Source organism: Salminus brasiliensis, chromosome 1, assembly GCF_030463535.1.
Source record: "Salminus brasiliensis chromosome 1, fSalBra1.hap2, whole genome shotgun sequence".
Classification (NCBI taxonomy): domain Eukaryota; kingdom Metazoa; phylum Chordata; class Actinopteri; order Characiformes; family Bryconidae; genus Salminus; species Salminus brasiliensis.
In genome coordinates this window covers 47520952-47535873 of record NC_132878.1, presented here as the reverse complement: position 1 = coordinate 47535873, position 14922 = coordinate 47520952, and the positions used below count along the sequence as shown (strand labels likewise).

General features: G+C 40.9%; 1 protein-coding gene and 1 long non-coding RNA gene across 3 annotated transcripts in view; both read left to right on the top strand.

Moving 5' to 3' along the window:
* The first annotated feature begins 4708 nt into the window (after window positions 1-4708).
* LOC140537901 (uncharacterized) lies at window positions 4709-10937 on the top strand. Its single transcript, XR_011977690.1, has 3 exons — window positions 4709-4731; window positions 5491-5559; window positions 10917-10937. It is a non-coding gene; the product is annotated as an uncharacterized lncRNA (long non-coding RNA).
* A 1807-nt stretch (window positions 10938-12744) lies between these two features.
* The window catches only part of hivep2a (HIVEP zinc finger 2a), an 88143-nt gene continuing 85965 nt past the window's right edge, over window positions 12745-14922 (top strand). For both annotated transcript variants that reach the window (XM_072680389.1, XM_072680381.1), the window contains exon 1: window positions 12745-13077. The gene's annotated coding sequence lies outside the window, so the exon portion shown is untranslated. The remainder of the gene's footprint in view (window positions 13078-14922) is intronic.

Here is a 14922-nt window from a genome sequence, read left to right as displayed (position 1 = left end):
CCTCCTCAGGTGTATTGCAGTCCACATTTTATAGCAAGGGACTAAATGGACTAATGGACTAAAGATGTTCATTTGGACATCCCAAAACATTCTCCTGAACAGATATGGAAAATGATAGCTTCCAAAATTCCCAATTATCCAATTATTTATTGAAAACGTTCACAGCAGACAACATTTTATTAGTAAAACACTGGAACCCTACGTATGCCATAAGCAGATACGTATGGGCCTAACCTTTACTGAATATTCTATTAATTGAGCTGTGTATAGCTTGCATACATGAGGCTATAGCTAGTGGAAAGATGGAAGTTGACCTTTGACAAAATAAAATCTTTGCTTAATGAATAGCTATATGCTGTTGAATGGCTTGCCCGCTATGTACCTCCAAGGTTTATTGTATATGTTTTCAATTAAATGTAGGCCTAATGTAATGTAGGCCCAGTGATGCTCCTACATCTTATTGCATATTGTATGTGGTCTTTAGTATTGCTGCTCACCAGAGAAAACAAAAGAATGCATTAGCCTTGGGCTTGTAATTTATATTATTAAAAAGCACAATAATTGTTTAAGTGCTGATATGCAAAAACTCTTTCTTTTGTTCCCTTTTTAGCGCTAAGTAAATGCAATTGCTTGTTTATCCAATTCCAATAATCATTTTACTGTGGTTTATTCAAAAATGTATACAATAGAAACGGGTACGCGTAATTATAGACTAACAGAAAACCACCGGCTAATTAACTCACGTACTTTACACACATACTTTTTTTTACCATTTTGAGGCATGCAGATAACTCATGGTGAGAGTGACTCCAGCTAAAGTACAGTATCCAGCAAGGTTAGTTGTAAAAGCAGTTTTATAGTTAAGTCCTTATCCTTCAGATGCATTCAGAAAAGTTAAGAGTTGGGAGTTTTTAATTTACAGACTCATTACAAATGTCCTATATAAAGAAAATATATAACAAATTGTAATAGTATTGTGCTGAATTGCTGTTCTACTTTGTGGTGAAAAATAAAAGTGCCATGGTTGACACAACCTATTTCTCCTAATCAGATTTATTTGAAAGCAGATTTTATAAATGCAGGCTATTGAGTGGCTCTGTAGCGTTCCTTGCTGTACTCCAAACCTGCTTTGTATGCATGCATACTCACATGCACACACACTCACACGTGCACCTGCAGCCTTCAAAGAGAGAACACTGACTGAGGTGTGTATCCATAGCTTGTCCATTCCACACTGATAGAAAGGTGTGAAAAGGCAGGACACGCTAAGGCAAAGTGTATAAACATAGCTCTTTTACTGATGGAGAGATGGTGACAAGCTGGTCTTACATCATTTAAATAAAAATTACAAACATCTACCATGTCAGCACCAAAGCTGGGCAAACAATCATGAGCAATATGAGCCTTCATGTTTGGGGTCTAAGGCTTGCACTGGAGCTCCCAGGCTAAAGTAAATAGCAGGTACTAGAAGCTTATTACCAATTAGCATTGTGCAAAGTGATAAATGCGGACAATAGTTTCCTTTTAAAATGCTGTGTAGTCCAGGATTAGGCCCACGCTGTCAGAACCTGCATCAGCAAGGCTATTTAAAACTACTTAACAACTTACATATGCATGCAGTTTGCACAGTGCCCTTTATTGGCTTCTCTGTTTCATACCTCATTCAAAAATCTGTCTGGGCTGATCCATCTTTGCCTGTACAGCAGAGAGATATATTGGTGGCAGCCTTCACAACAACCAAATTGGGTTGATAAAACACTGGAACCCTACATATGCCATGAGTTGAAGGCATGGTCCCTGTATTTACTGAATATTCTAGCGATGGAGCTCTTTACAGCTCACATACTTGAGGCTATAGTTAGAACAGTGGAAAAGCTCAGTTGTAGGTTAATTAGGCAGATATATGTCAATATGTTGGGTCACTAAAACACATCACACATTACTAAAACTAGGACTAGAAAATAGGTTTAATTTGTAGCATTTTCAAATGTCTACATGAGGGAATTCGGTTTTCCATTGGTATGAGCCTTTAAAACTGCAGTCTTATTATTCAGTTATTATTGCTTTTTTTAAACAATGATTTACTGTATTGTATTATAACACTAAGTGTTTAAATGGTACTATGAAACTAGTAAGTTATGTAGTGGGGAACTGCAGCTCATGCACATGCCCTTGCACTTTCTGAGATTAATGAGCAACATTTATATTGTTCAAGACATGCAAAGTTAATAAAAAGCCTGTTGATTTTAAAATGCAGAAGAAGCTGAAATCTGTTGTTTTGTGCCAGGGCTGTGGCCTCGGCCCGCACAGCTTGTTTTTCTGCAGGGAATGAGGAACACTTTGGGTCGTAAGCAGGTCATGTCAGTTACTTGGAAGGGAAAAGTTATAAAGAGCAGTTTATTTTGGCCAGATCTCAGTAGATTAGGTAGATATTTGGATGTCAGTAAGTCTATAAATCTAAGACCCCAAGTGTGAATACTTTTTTATTCTGTTATCGAGCAGAAGACGATGTAACCCCAGCTTGACATGTGTCTGGAGCTGTGGGTGCTGCTCTTTTAAAATGTAACATCAGTCAAGGCAGCAGTTTAAAAGCTCACTTTATCCAACCTTTGCTTAATACAAAGAATCTTGTCTATGAAAGACTACACATGAATATGTAAATCTAAACACAGCATGCGTTGGAGATATACTTCAGATCCTTGTCAAGATGGTGAACACGTTAAAAATAGAACATGTCTGAGTAAACATAAACGTTTGCATGTGAAATTCACGACTGCTGGAATTGACCAGGTGCTGGTAGTCCCCAGAAATGTGTTGCGGGAGACGACAATACCTAGAAACAGGTCTGTGTCCTTTTTTTGACTAGTCGCAGCATAAAGTAATAAAACAAATACAAGCCGTGTTAATTAGGAGGATGTGATGTGAAGCCCATAAGGCTTTAGAGATGGAAAAAAGAGAAAGGAAACATGGAGAGGCTCAGGGCATATGGACCAAGTTCAGAGTGGAAAAAACTCTACCAGGCGTTGTTGTTTTACAGCTCTCTGTCAGTCTTTGACTTTAAACGGTTCTCTACAGTCCCACAGGACATTGCGAGCTGGCAACCGGAGGCCTTTAATCTCATGGAAATTTGGAAAACTCTCCCTGGGCAATGGTGGCCCTTGTGTGCAAAGTTTGTGGAAAGTACGATAGGTGTCCTATCGAGGGTCGACGGGGGCAAAAAGTGCTTGCCAAGGCATAGCACTAGGATAAGGCTAAGAGCTAAACTTGTTAATATTCTGTGATTAATTAGGAGGGAATCACCGCTTCAGTATCACTAAAAAAAAATTATGCATCAAACTCACTTGAGTTAAATGTGTGGATTTTACCTCAGCACAGTTATAGGCAAAAGCAAACAAACTGAAACACAACTTTACTTACAAAAAATAAATTACTTTATGTAATTAAATACATAAATAAATTATGTATACGCCTAAAACAAGTCAAACCTGCATGACATAGGATAAATTAGGGTTTATTTTTGCTCTTTTTATCTGCAATTCTTAACTAAATAATCATAAAAGTATATGATTATACACACAGAGGCATTTTTGACTATAAATGATCTACATCCAAGCCATTATAATATGTCATAGTACGTTGTCCATTATTTCAGACATTTACCTGTGACATTACCTAAGGGTAATGACGCAGTATCACTGTCCAGCCACCAGGGGTCATTGCCTTAGAATTTGCTCTGCACTTTGCACTTTCAAACCAAGGTAAACCAGTGCAGTTCACCTAAACTATTAAAAGTTTAAGATTCTTGAAGGGACTTTTGGAGGCTCTTCAGTTTGAAACCGTGGAGGAACCTTCAAGAAACCTTTCCAAAAATTTTTTTCTGAGGGTTCCTCCATGTATTCAAACTGAAGAGACCTCAAAAAAGATTCTCAATGATCTTATACTTATAAAAGTGGTAATTAACAGTCCCTTTACATTTCTAAGAAATCAGTATTTAAATTGTGGTGTTTGAAGGATTGCAGGTCTAAGTGCAGGTTCTGGATTTTTTTTTTTTTTTGCATTGTGTGTAAAGTGTGTACAGTGTGCATTTAGGGCAGTGAAATTAGTGGTCAAATAAATGTCATGCCAAACCCGTATGACACTACATTCTCTAAAACCTGGAAAGGAAGCCACCTGGGGCAGAATGTGTGTCCTCCAAAAAGAAAGAAAAAAACTCCCAGGTGCATGGTAGATGACTGCATATGGTGCCTTAATCTGAAGAGAAATGCTGAGGCCTGTTCCATTAGATAACACTCACAGTTCATACGGTGTCAGTCAGAGGGTAAATATCGGCCTTACCAAAGTGGCGGCACCTTAAAGGCTAAGTGTACTCTGAGACTTGAGGCGTGTTTTCTCATTGTCCCTTTGTGAGCCTTTCTTTACAGAGCTGTAAAACAGTGTGTTTTACTGCTGGGCTGCAGCTGATGAAAGGAGAATGTTCAGCGAGGATTCACCGACCCGCCTTATCGCCAAGACAGAACTGACCTTTGTCAGGTGTAACACGCTGTTATGTAACTTCCTGGCAGTGAAGCGAGAAGAGAGGAGAAAGGCTGGGATTCCTGGGAATGACGCAGTGCTGAGTGTGAGGTTAATCAGAGGGATCTGTGGGCCTCACAATAGCGGCGGATTACCGCGAGTGAACAAAATAAAAAAAAAGAAAATAAAACGGGGTGTGGAGAAAAGGAGCGGCTTCCAGTGAGTAAGCGCTGTGCTGGCAAGCTGTCTGCTGTCAAGGCTGTATTGTGTTGTTTCTACTGGGAACACTGATACAGCCTAGGGCCATGCGTGTGTGCGTGCATGTTTGTTTTTGTACAGTTTCAGGACAGACGCATTCAATATGTTGTTAGAGCAGCAAAGCCAGCCCACAATGTCAAGAGTTAGTCTTAGAAACATATGTATGTCCTAACATGATCGTGTGATATGTGGGTAACTGCATAATGGTGTAATTATGTTTGAAAAGGGGTAAACCTTAAGTATAAGCTAGGCTGTCAGTTCAGGCCATATATGTCAAAACTTAAAAATTAAGATACTGCTCATTTGTGCAGACACTTTGTGGATTACATGAATATGTTCCTAAGCTAATGGCAATAATTTTGGTCCCAGTCATTGTAAATCAAACTCTCTAAGCATTAGTGGTGATTAAGGCCTTCTGGAAGTCTTAGACTAATGAACACCGATCCCATGCCTGTTTACTGAAAGAATCACCAGAAATCTGCAACATACAAGAAAATGTACATCAATATTTTTTATACAGTTTAGAATCTGTACTTTCGACATCTACTTGATTGACATTGTGTAAAATCAAGCTTTGGTATAAGTGCATATTCTAGTAATGTGACACATTTCTTTGGTAGTGTAGAAAGTATTGGGATATCCATTGTTTTTTTGTTTGTTTCTTTTTTTTAAGTCTGGGCTTGCCTTTGACAACTTACTGTGGAAAATCTTAAATTCCAGATAAACCTGCAACCTTCTGATGAATCCAGTCTGTAAGCAGAAAAAGGTGGCTTGTTACTACATGAACAGGTAGTACAGCTTATGCATTTGTCATATGATACAATTTTTGATCTAACTAGGTGCTTATCCTTTAAAAAAAGACAGATGCCATGTAAGCATTTTTCATTACAGGGTTCATGGTGTAATATGATATAAATTATTTCTTAGTCATAACACATTCATACTGGTAGAGAGATGTCGAAAGAACAGATCCAATAATGTACGTTATCTCAAATGTTGCAGGTTTATAGTGATTCTTTTTGTAAACAGGCATGGTATCGGTGTTCATTAGTCAGTAACATGTCTAAGACTTCCAGAAGGCCTAGAGTGCCAATATACCAGGACTGCCAAATCTCACACATTGGGCAGGAGACTAGGTTTAACCCCTTGAGCCCTTGGTTTCTTATTTTGTTATTAATGAATAAACTACTATGAAGTATTTGTTAATTATTTTGCATGTTTTTGGGTGTATTTTGAGTCCCACCGGGTTATATTTTAGGGTCTATATAACTGGTGTCAATTATGACAGAATTGTAGTTAATAAGGGTGAAAACCTAAAGTGTGGGACAATATGCAAGGTTTAAGAGTTAACTAGTTATAGTCAGTCACTGCCTGTCTGTGTGCATTAGATTAGTGTCCTTAGACAGCACCAATGGCTATATATGTATATACAAGCACCAAATGGCTGAGAACTAAAGGAGGAATAGAGTGAAAAGATTCTTATTCTAAATGAAGGTTGTTTTATTCAACTTCCGTTACTTACAAGCTGAACCGTAAGCAATGTGAGCTACACAGTGAGCTCAATGTGAAATCCATGCCTATCAAACTCAATCAAGTGAAGAATGTGAGTGCAATGTTGGCACAGTTGATGTTAACACAGTCCCTTTAACTTTATTTGATTCACTGTAACTGGACTAACTGTCTGTAACTGGCTTTCAGTCTGAGCTCCTTTAAACTTTAATGATGTTGCTTATGCTTCACCATGCCATTTAATGTGACAGTACATTATTTTTAATTAGTATGTTAATCAAACAGGGTTTCCAGATGTCCTGGAAAGCCTGGAAATTGTAAAGTTCGGCAACTACGCCACTGTGAATTGCATGCATTAATCATAGATTTAAGTACTGAAGTTGCTGACTCTAGAGCTGCAGTGTCATCTGGATTAGATGAATTAGATGAATGCTATATTGGAGCACTTTGTAGAATTATGGTACGTAAACACATGGCCACATGTACATTCAATTATGTGTATCATGTATTGTGCTAAAACATGGCTTAGCCAGTTTACGCGTTTTTGGGAGGTGGGAGGAATCTGGAACACAGAAACAAAGAGAACACACCAAATTCCTCACAGGCAGTGACTACTACCCAGAACCCCAGGCCCCTGGAGCTGTGTAGCGCTACCTGCAATGCTGCTGTGCCACTTTTTATATGAAAGACTTTTGAAAATGATCAGATAATCTACATTTCAATTTTTATTCCAAAAGTAGGCAAAGTAAATAAACTCTAAAACCCCACTGACACCTTCATGTGACTAGTATTTGGATTCTGTATCCTGATAAGATTTAAGCCACATGCATTTACACTTGGTAGTCAAATGCGTCCGACTTGTGCTACTGGGAGGGGTTTTGATTGTAGCATGTGTCTTGGGCTATATTCACATTACCAGGCTGAAGTGACTCAAATCTAATTTTGTGCCTTAATGTGGACATATCACATCAGGTGTTTTCAAAACAGATTTAAGTCACTTCTCAGATTGAATTTTATGCATCCTTTTGGTCACATTAAGGTTTAAATAAAGTCCTCAAGTCTTTTTAAGGCTGTTCAATTTTACCCATATGTGACCCATATCTGACATTCATCTGAACAGTTTACACTTCTAGACTGATGTGCATGTGCAAAATAGCAGTGCTTCACCAGCATCACAGGAGGTATCTTTGCATTTTAAGCTTTTTATGTTCCTTTGATGCTGCAGCCATGTCCTCCTGTGGCCACATTCAGCCATTTCTTTAGAAATGTCTTCAAACACAGAGCGGTTGTGATCTGTGCCGTCTAATTTAGTTTGAAAAGAGACATCATCCCAAATATTTATGAGGTCTGTTACTATCCCACCACAAAAAATGTCAGTTTTAATGTATTTTTGCACACACACATTTGTATCACATGACGAAAAAGACTGAATTTAGGCCACTTTTACTGCTGTGTGAACGTAGCCTAACATTGGCCTTAACGTGAATGTGACATCTATTCTGAATAGCCAAATCTGATCAGAATTGGAAAAAGAATTGGATTGGAAATGAAGGGATCGGATTTGTATCTGGTTTTTATGTGTCTTGGTTGCGTTTACACTTGCATTTCTACTTGGGGTGGCCTCATCCAGATATAATCTTGACACTCAAGGTGCATTTAGTGACCAGGCGTAAACAAGGGTTCAGATATTCATTTGTTTATTTTAAAGGAGTTAACATTATTTTCTTGACATTTTCTGAATAAAATATATGGAACATAAAACAAATTAGCAACGACACGACCCGTTACTTCACCCATATCTCCATCTTTTTCACTAACGCACATGGAGAAAGCTAGTCAGTGCCCATCATTGCTGTGCAGCCTAAAAGCAAGCGAAGGAGATGAAGTTGGGTGCAGAATGGGTGATTGTATAGGTATGTAAACGCTGCTAATGTATAATGCACTGAACTGTTTGAGTGACAGCCTTTAGAAAACATAATGAATCGAGTAGATCAATCTTTGTCACTTAGAGAGCCAAGTAAAGCTTTGGTTAATCCTCCTTCAGAGAGAGTTGTGTAGCTAATACTGTTCAGCTGCAGCTACTGATGCTAGCTAGCTAACTAATCTTGTGTTTAGTAATGTCTAACGCTTAAAGGTATCTTTGAACTATTAGTCTATTCTAACTAGCTAAGATATTCTTGGGTAAATAGCAAAGCACTTTGTAAGTCGCTCTGGATAAGAGCATCTGCTAAATGCCATAAATGTGAATGTAAATGTAACTAACTCGCTAGCTGACTCCAGGTAGTAATTAATACACCAATGGGAGCTCATTACAAAAAAACTATTGGACAGCGAATACATTTGATGATTTTCACAGCAGCTAATCATAATATGAATAGGTAGTAAATCTTCATGCAAGCTTTGATATACAATAAAAGTATAATATCAGTTCTTTTTTGCATGTGTGCGCAGGTCAATTTGTTGACAGTGTTGTGACTGATAACTGTATTTTGGATATGATCATGGTAATGCTATACTGAGACTATGTGGTAAGGTGGTTAAGTCAGGCTATGGTAGTAATCTACTGAGGCAGCATTAATGGATTAATAGCGAGGTCAAGTTTGAGTTGGCTTTCTTGTCTGTTTGTCTGTGACTGGACTAACTGAAAGCCAGAGAGTGATTTTGAAGAAACTATTAAAAATTAAAAATCCAATTGAAATAATTTGCACAATACTTAATTCAATTCTTAGTCTTGAGTAATACTAGCTGCAGTTGCAGTTGAAACCAGGTATGGTTTCACACCTCAGAAAACTTCCAATGGCAATCACTCATCAAATTGTAAACCATCAAAGCCACACAATGGGCAGTGTGATAGCAGCAATCGTCAGTGTCAGTGTTTTTCTCTGTTTCGCTGATGATTAATTGAGAACGTAGCTTGGCTCACAGGGAATTCCCTGAGGTGTCCTTGAGAAAATGCATGCCGCCACTTGTACCAGAACACCTCATCCAGCTCTCTGTGCCAGGGAAAGAAGATAACCGATGAGATGGATGCTGTTGAAACATGCCCTCTGGGTCAAGAGCAGAAATTTCCATGTTGTTCCGCTCTCAAGGGATGGCGCAGTGAGCTGTGAAATTGTCCCTGCACCCAACTCTTACACTAGTGTCGATTTATGTGGGTCCACTCTCTCACTGATTGTTCTAGCAAATGCATGCCTCTATTTCTTTGGGGATGCCCTTGCCAAAGTTTAGTGCAACATAGTGAGAGAGAGAGTGAAAGAGCGAGCAAGTGCAAGGGGGACTCCCAGGTCAGAGCTGAGTGTGTAAGCACGGTCACCTTATTGGGAACATTTGCAGACAGCTCAAGGCACACGCAAGCTTAAAAACCACACACACAGGCTTTCATTGAGAAGTTTGACTGGTAACTCTCTCCCATTCACTGCGTAAGCGCTCCCTAAAGCTGCTTTTTGAATAAGAACTTATTTAAAAGTTTATTCGAGTAAATCCCGCACAAGCAGCGGCACTCAGCGAGCAGTTACTAAAAACAGCACTTAATCCACTTTCATTTGTGCTGACGTTTTTTTGTAAGCAGCCTGTTGCAGTGTCCAGCGGACTGTGAAAAACAATAAAAAAAACTTGAGTAACCGCTTAAACTCCAAGGAACCATGAGCAGTTCTAAAAAGAGCCCTCTAGAAAAAGATGTGTTCAAAATTACAGCATTGCAACATATTTAGTGAGTGACCATACACAGTACACAGATTAGACACTGTTCATGCAAAGAAATGAAATGTTATAGGCTAATGGACTCTCAGAAATGAGTTAGGTAGGTTATGGATTGTGGTGTTGGATGTCTATAATTAAATGACTTTAATTATGCCAGTGATTCAGAGTGGATTGGTGTGAAATGCACCATTCTACAAAATTATAATTACTGGGTCAGGATTGTTCAAAGTTCTGGCTTTTGGATGCTATCAAACCATTGGTGAACTTCTGTGGCTGCCTTTGGCTCGTGCCCTGTTACAGAGTTTATCCTAGTTCATCTCTATTGGAGCTGTTTAGGCCTGTTAAATTGATGTCATGACTCAAAAAAAGCATATATTAGTGTGTACATACAAGGGAATTCAACACTTTCTCCATGATTTAGTCATCAGGATAAGTATGCAAAGTCATTCAGAGTGTTTTGATGTAAATGTACTGATAGTGTAATGGTCGCTGTAAGACAACAAGTATTTCTTTGACTGTTGAGCCTTATGATACCATGTACCACTCCAACCATCGTTTTATAAAACCTTCTTAATACTCAATACTCTACTGTCAAGCTGAGGAGGACAAAGCAGCATCACCTAAGGTGGACCTATGAATGGCTTCAGATCATGGTTGCTTCCCGTCTACACTGGAACACACAGCACAGACTACAGCCGACAGCTGACATGCTTGTACTCTCTGCTTCTGTGTAAAAGGACTCTCTGTAACAGTAGCTGCAGCGGTCTGTAAATCTGCAAAACTCCAACATGGTGTTGAAATACTAAGTTTCAGATGTCTGTGCTTAGAGGTGCTTACAATGTATTTATTGAGTATCTTAAGTTGTTCTTTGACGTATGAATAGTACGTAGCCATGCAACCCTGTGAAACGTGCTGATTTTCCTTTTTGCCTTTTGTAGCATCGCTGCCATATTCTCCTGGAGTAGCCATGCATAACCTCAAAAGGTTACCATCAACACTTTCCAATAGCTTGATGGCTTTTCTCGGTAAGTTTCATAACGATGCATTTTACACCAAACCCCTCTGAATGACTTTGTTTACATCTTAATTGATTTAAATTTTTTTTTATTGCTGGCATTCCCCATGAAGCGAAATTTCAGCAAACTCAAATATTTATAAGCATCAAATATACAACATTTGCAGAAAACTACATCAGTACAGTGTGTTACTGCCGTAACCGTTGCATTATCCCTCATCTAGTCTTGTCCAGTTATGATACTGCACTCCTGCTCATTATCTTCCTTCATACATAATGTAAGTTCCATCCTAATGTCAGTAATTTTTAAGGACTGTGCATTTCCACATCAGTAAATATTCCCTTGCCTTTTATCTTCACTGAAATGAGCCATAAAAATATGTGGGTAAATACTGTCACATCCTGCAGGAAAAAAAGTTTTTGCATAAATTCTTGAGGAGGCATTTAGTTTCGTTGTGCAAACCTCAGTCAAATCCAGAAGTCAACATTATAGCCTACAGCCTACATAAGTGCTATGAACATGTAGGTGCTAATGTTCAAACTAAACAATCTTTGGAACTGTGTGTAAATCTAATAGCCACTCCCCTCTTAGTCATTTATGCCGAGATTTCTTATAAAATTAACTTGTAAAATAAATATGTAAACGAATCCCATCCGAATAGAGCTTTCACTGCTAGCTGCCATTCATCAGTGCTAAACTGCATCATTATGGTGACATAGGATTCTGTGGAGTGACTCAGGCTCTCGTTTTGTCTCTCTCTGTTCTCATCTTTCCCCAAAATTCTTGATTTTTTGGCTTTAACATCTTTTTTCATCTCATGATGAAATCGTGGTAGATTGTACAAGGCCGATGTATTGGCATTTTTGGTTGTGTGTGGAAACACATTGTACATGTTAACATCCACGCTTTACTGCTTAATTAACACACAATTGCAGGCTGTATTAACTACCTCAGGAGGACTATACTGTGGTATAAACTGAACAGTGACTTTTGTGTACCCTAACACCCGTACTATATACATTTAACCATCATGTTGAGCATTACTGTTCATATTTCAACCAGTGAGCTGGTTCATTTGGTGCATCATTACGACCCTCTCCCACAGCCTGGACTGAATCCAAGATCCTGCACAGTAACAGACAGAACACTCAGTGCAGATATGAGACAGAAGTGAAAATACCAAACATTTAAAACGAGCAGGATTGTTAGGATTAGTGTTGGTGACAGAGGTGGTCTACACTGTGCGTTTGAGGACAGCGAGCTATGACTGCGACAGAGTTCATCATGGAGCTAAAGCGCGCTAGCGCACGTTAGAGAGCGCCATGCAATGACGCACAATCGCGGTCCCGCCCCACGTGACTTGGCTTGGCGTGAACTCGGGCCAGGGAGTTCCCTTCCACCGGGCCTCTGCTGTAGGTGACCGAAGGCCGAGTCGCCCCCCACACACACACCTCTCAAGCCTACCCTCCTCCTCCTTCTCCGCTCGATCACCCAGCGGGTTCAGCCTCACTCTGGCACGCGCTGGGGGATCCGATGACGTCACGGGCCAAACACACACTCTCATCCACTCGCCTTACGCCCCCCCCCTCTCCACTTTTCTATTCTGGGAAGCTGTGCTAGGAATAACCCCGTCTGTCCTCCCTCCCTCACATACACACACACACACACACACACGCGCACGCACACGCACGCACGCGCGCGCGCACACCTCCCTCCCCACCCACCCGCGCTCCTCTCGCGCTGCTCTATCGCGAGCTCCTTCTCTCTTGCTTCTGTGTCCTCCAGCAGGAACGAGCAGCAAACGATAACTGGACTATTTACTCTCAACAACTCTCTTACTCCCCGCATCCACCTCCACCACCCCACCCTGTCAGTGTTCCAGGAGAGAGGCGCAGAAGCTAACAGCGAGAGCTTTTTTTTTCGCTGGGTTGACTTTCGCCAACGCCTGCGTGAGATTTCACATCCTGTCACACGGGCTCGTCTCGACCAGAGTCGGGGGGGAAGCGTCAGCTGCGAGCGGAAGAGTGCTGACGCTTCTTCTCAGGATGTTATGGACCTGCTTGGATGTATAAAACGCGCCACGGTAAGACACGCACTCCTCGCGCACTCCTGACACGCTGCTGTTGTAGCAGCGGGGTTGCATGAAGGGGAGGGTGAGGGCGGGAGTGGGGGGTGTGGGGGTGTGTGTGGGGGGGGGCGCCCGGGCTTATTGGGATATGTGGGGAATACCCGGTCGCTTGCATGCAGATAGGGAATGTTGCGTAATATCCTGAGGAATTTGCACAAGCGACGCGGAGAGGGAGAGAGAGAGAGGGGGGGAGAGAGACGTTAAGACTTCGCTGAACTGTCTCTACGGCCGGTCGTGTTTTTAACGTTATAGGTTTGACTGTATGGTGTCGTGGTCTGTGGACGTCCATGTACACCGCGTCTGTCTGCTGTAGGTGTGTGTGTGTGTGTGTGTGTGTCTGTGGATGTGTGTGTGTGCGCGCCAGGGAGAAGGTGGGTGGGACATTGGCTCGTTCCGGGAATGTTCCATGACGTGTTAGCCGTCAGTGAGGGGGACCCACTGTAGGGAGGCTCTCGACTCGTGCGCGTCGTTGCGAGTGGACTTCTTGCGGATGTCATCTGAACCAGCAGAACTGGTTGTGTTTTGAAAATGAGAACATTGTTTTTTCCCTTTTCTGCTGCGAGGTAGAGAGTTTAAGCATGGGTGGTGTTTAAGCCCTTCACGCTTGGACTGTCGCTGTCTAATTATACTACTAATCGAGTAATCTGCCTATTATTTTCTAACAATACATGTGACCCTTTAAACCCTTAAGGTCTGAATGTGGGCCTATTCTTAAAATCCTTGCCCTTACACGGCATAAGTTATATTTTAGGTTAAGAGCAGTTGCTGAATACTTTATAGTAGGTATGAATAATTAATAGTAGTTTATGCATAATATGTAGTAATGACTGTATGTGATTGTTACTGAATTATTCATAGTATTTACTGAACATTTTGTAGTAGTTCCTGAATAATTCGTAATCAAGTCAAGTCAAGTCAAGTCAAATTTATTTGTATAGCGCTTTTTACAACTGTTGTCGTCACAAAGCAGCTTTACATAATTAGTACTTAATAAAGAACAGAGACAGAGAAGAAAGAAGGAATAACATGAAGCGTCAAAGACCCCCGTGAGCAAGCCAACGGCGACAGTGGCAAGGAAAAACTCCCTCAGAGCTGGAGGAAGAAACCTTGGGAGGAACCAAGGCTCACAAGGGGGACCTATCCTCCTCTGGCCAGACTGTTTTAAACATTAATGATAAAAATTACCAAAGCAGATACAACAGAAAGTTAAAAGTGGCAATATTAATAGTGTCAGACAGGCATGAGTCCATCTAGGTTTCAGCACGGCCACCAAACAGGCAGCAGCAGCTGGCGGGTGAGCCATGGGTGGTGGCGGGTTGAGGGGGGACCCGCTGGCCGGACTGGTAGGTGGCAACTGGTTAGATGCAGGTAGAGGGGACCTCAGCGGGCAATCTTCCTGCAGATCGGGCTGGGTGGCCATTTACTCGGGGAAGGTAAAGAGAGAGAAGTTAGTTCTAAGAGGAATTTTATGGAGTGCAGAGAATGTTGAGAATCAGCATCTGGGTATGTCTGACGACTACGGCAGGTCTGATTATCACAGCATAATTAAAAGGAGAGAGCCAGAAGGTAACACGGACACGGGCGTACCCTGAGAACACCAGCATCTATCTGCTCCACCGTCAACAAACCTGAGTGATCGCGTGTAAGCAGCGAGACGACAGCTCCAGCATCTCAGTGTACTACAATTCCCTGGGTCCGCGAACCCCTGGACCTGCAGCCCTTATCTAAGAAACATTAATTACCAAAAGCTAAACTAAACATATAAGTTTTCAGCTTAGATTTAAAGATTAAGACTGTGTC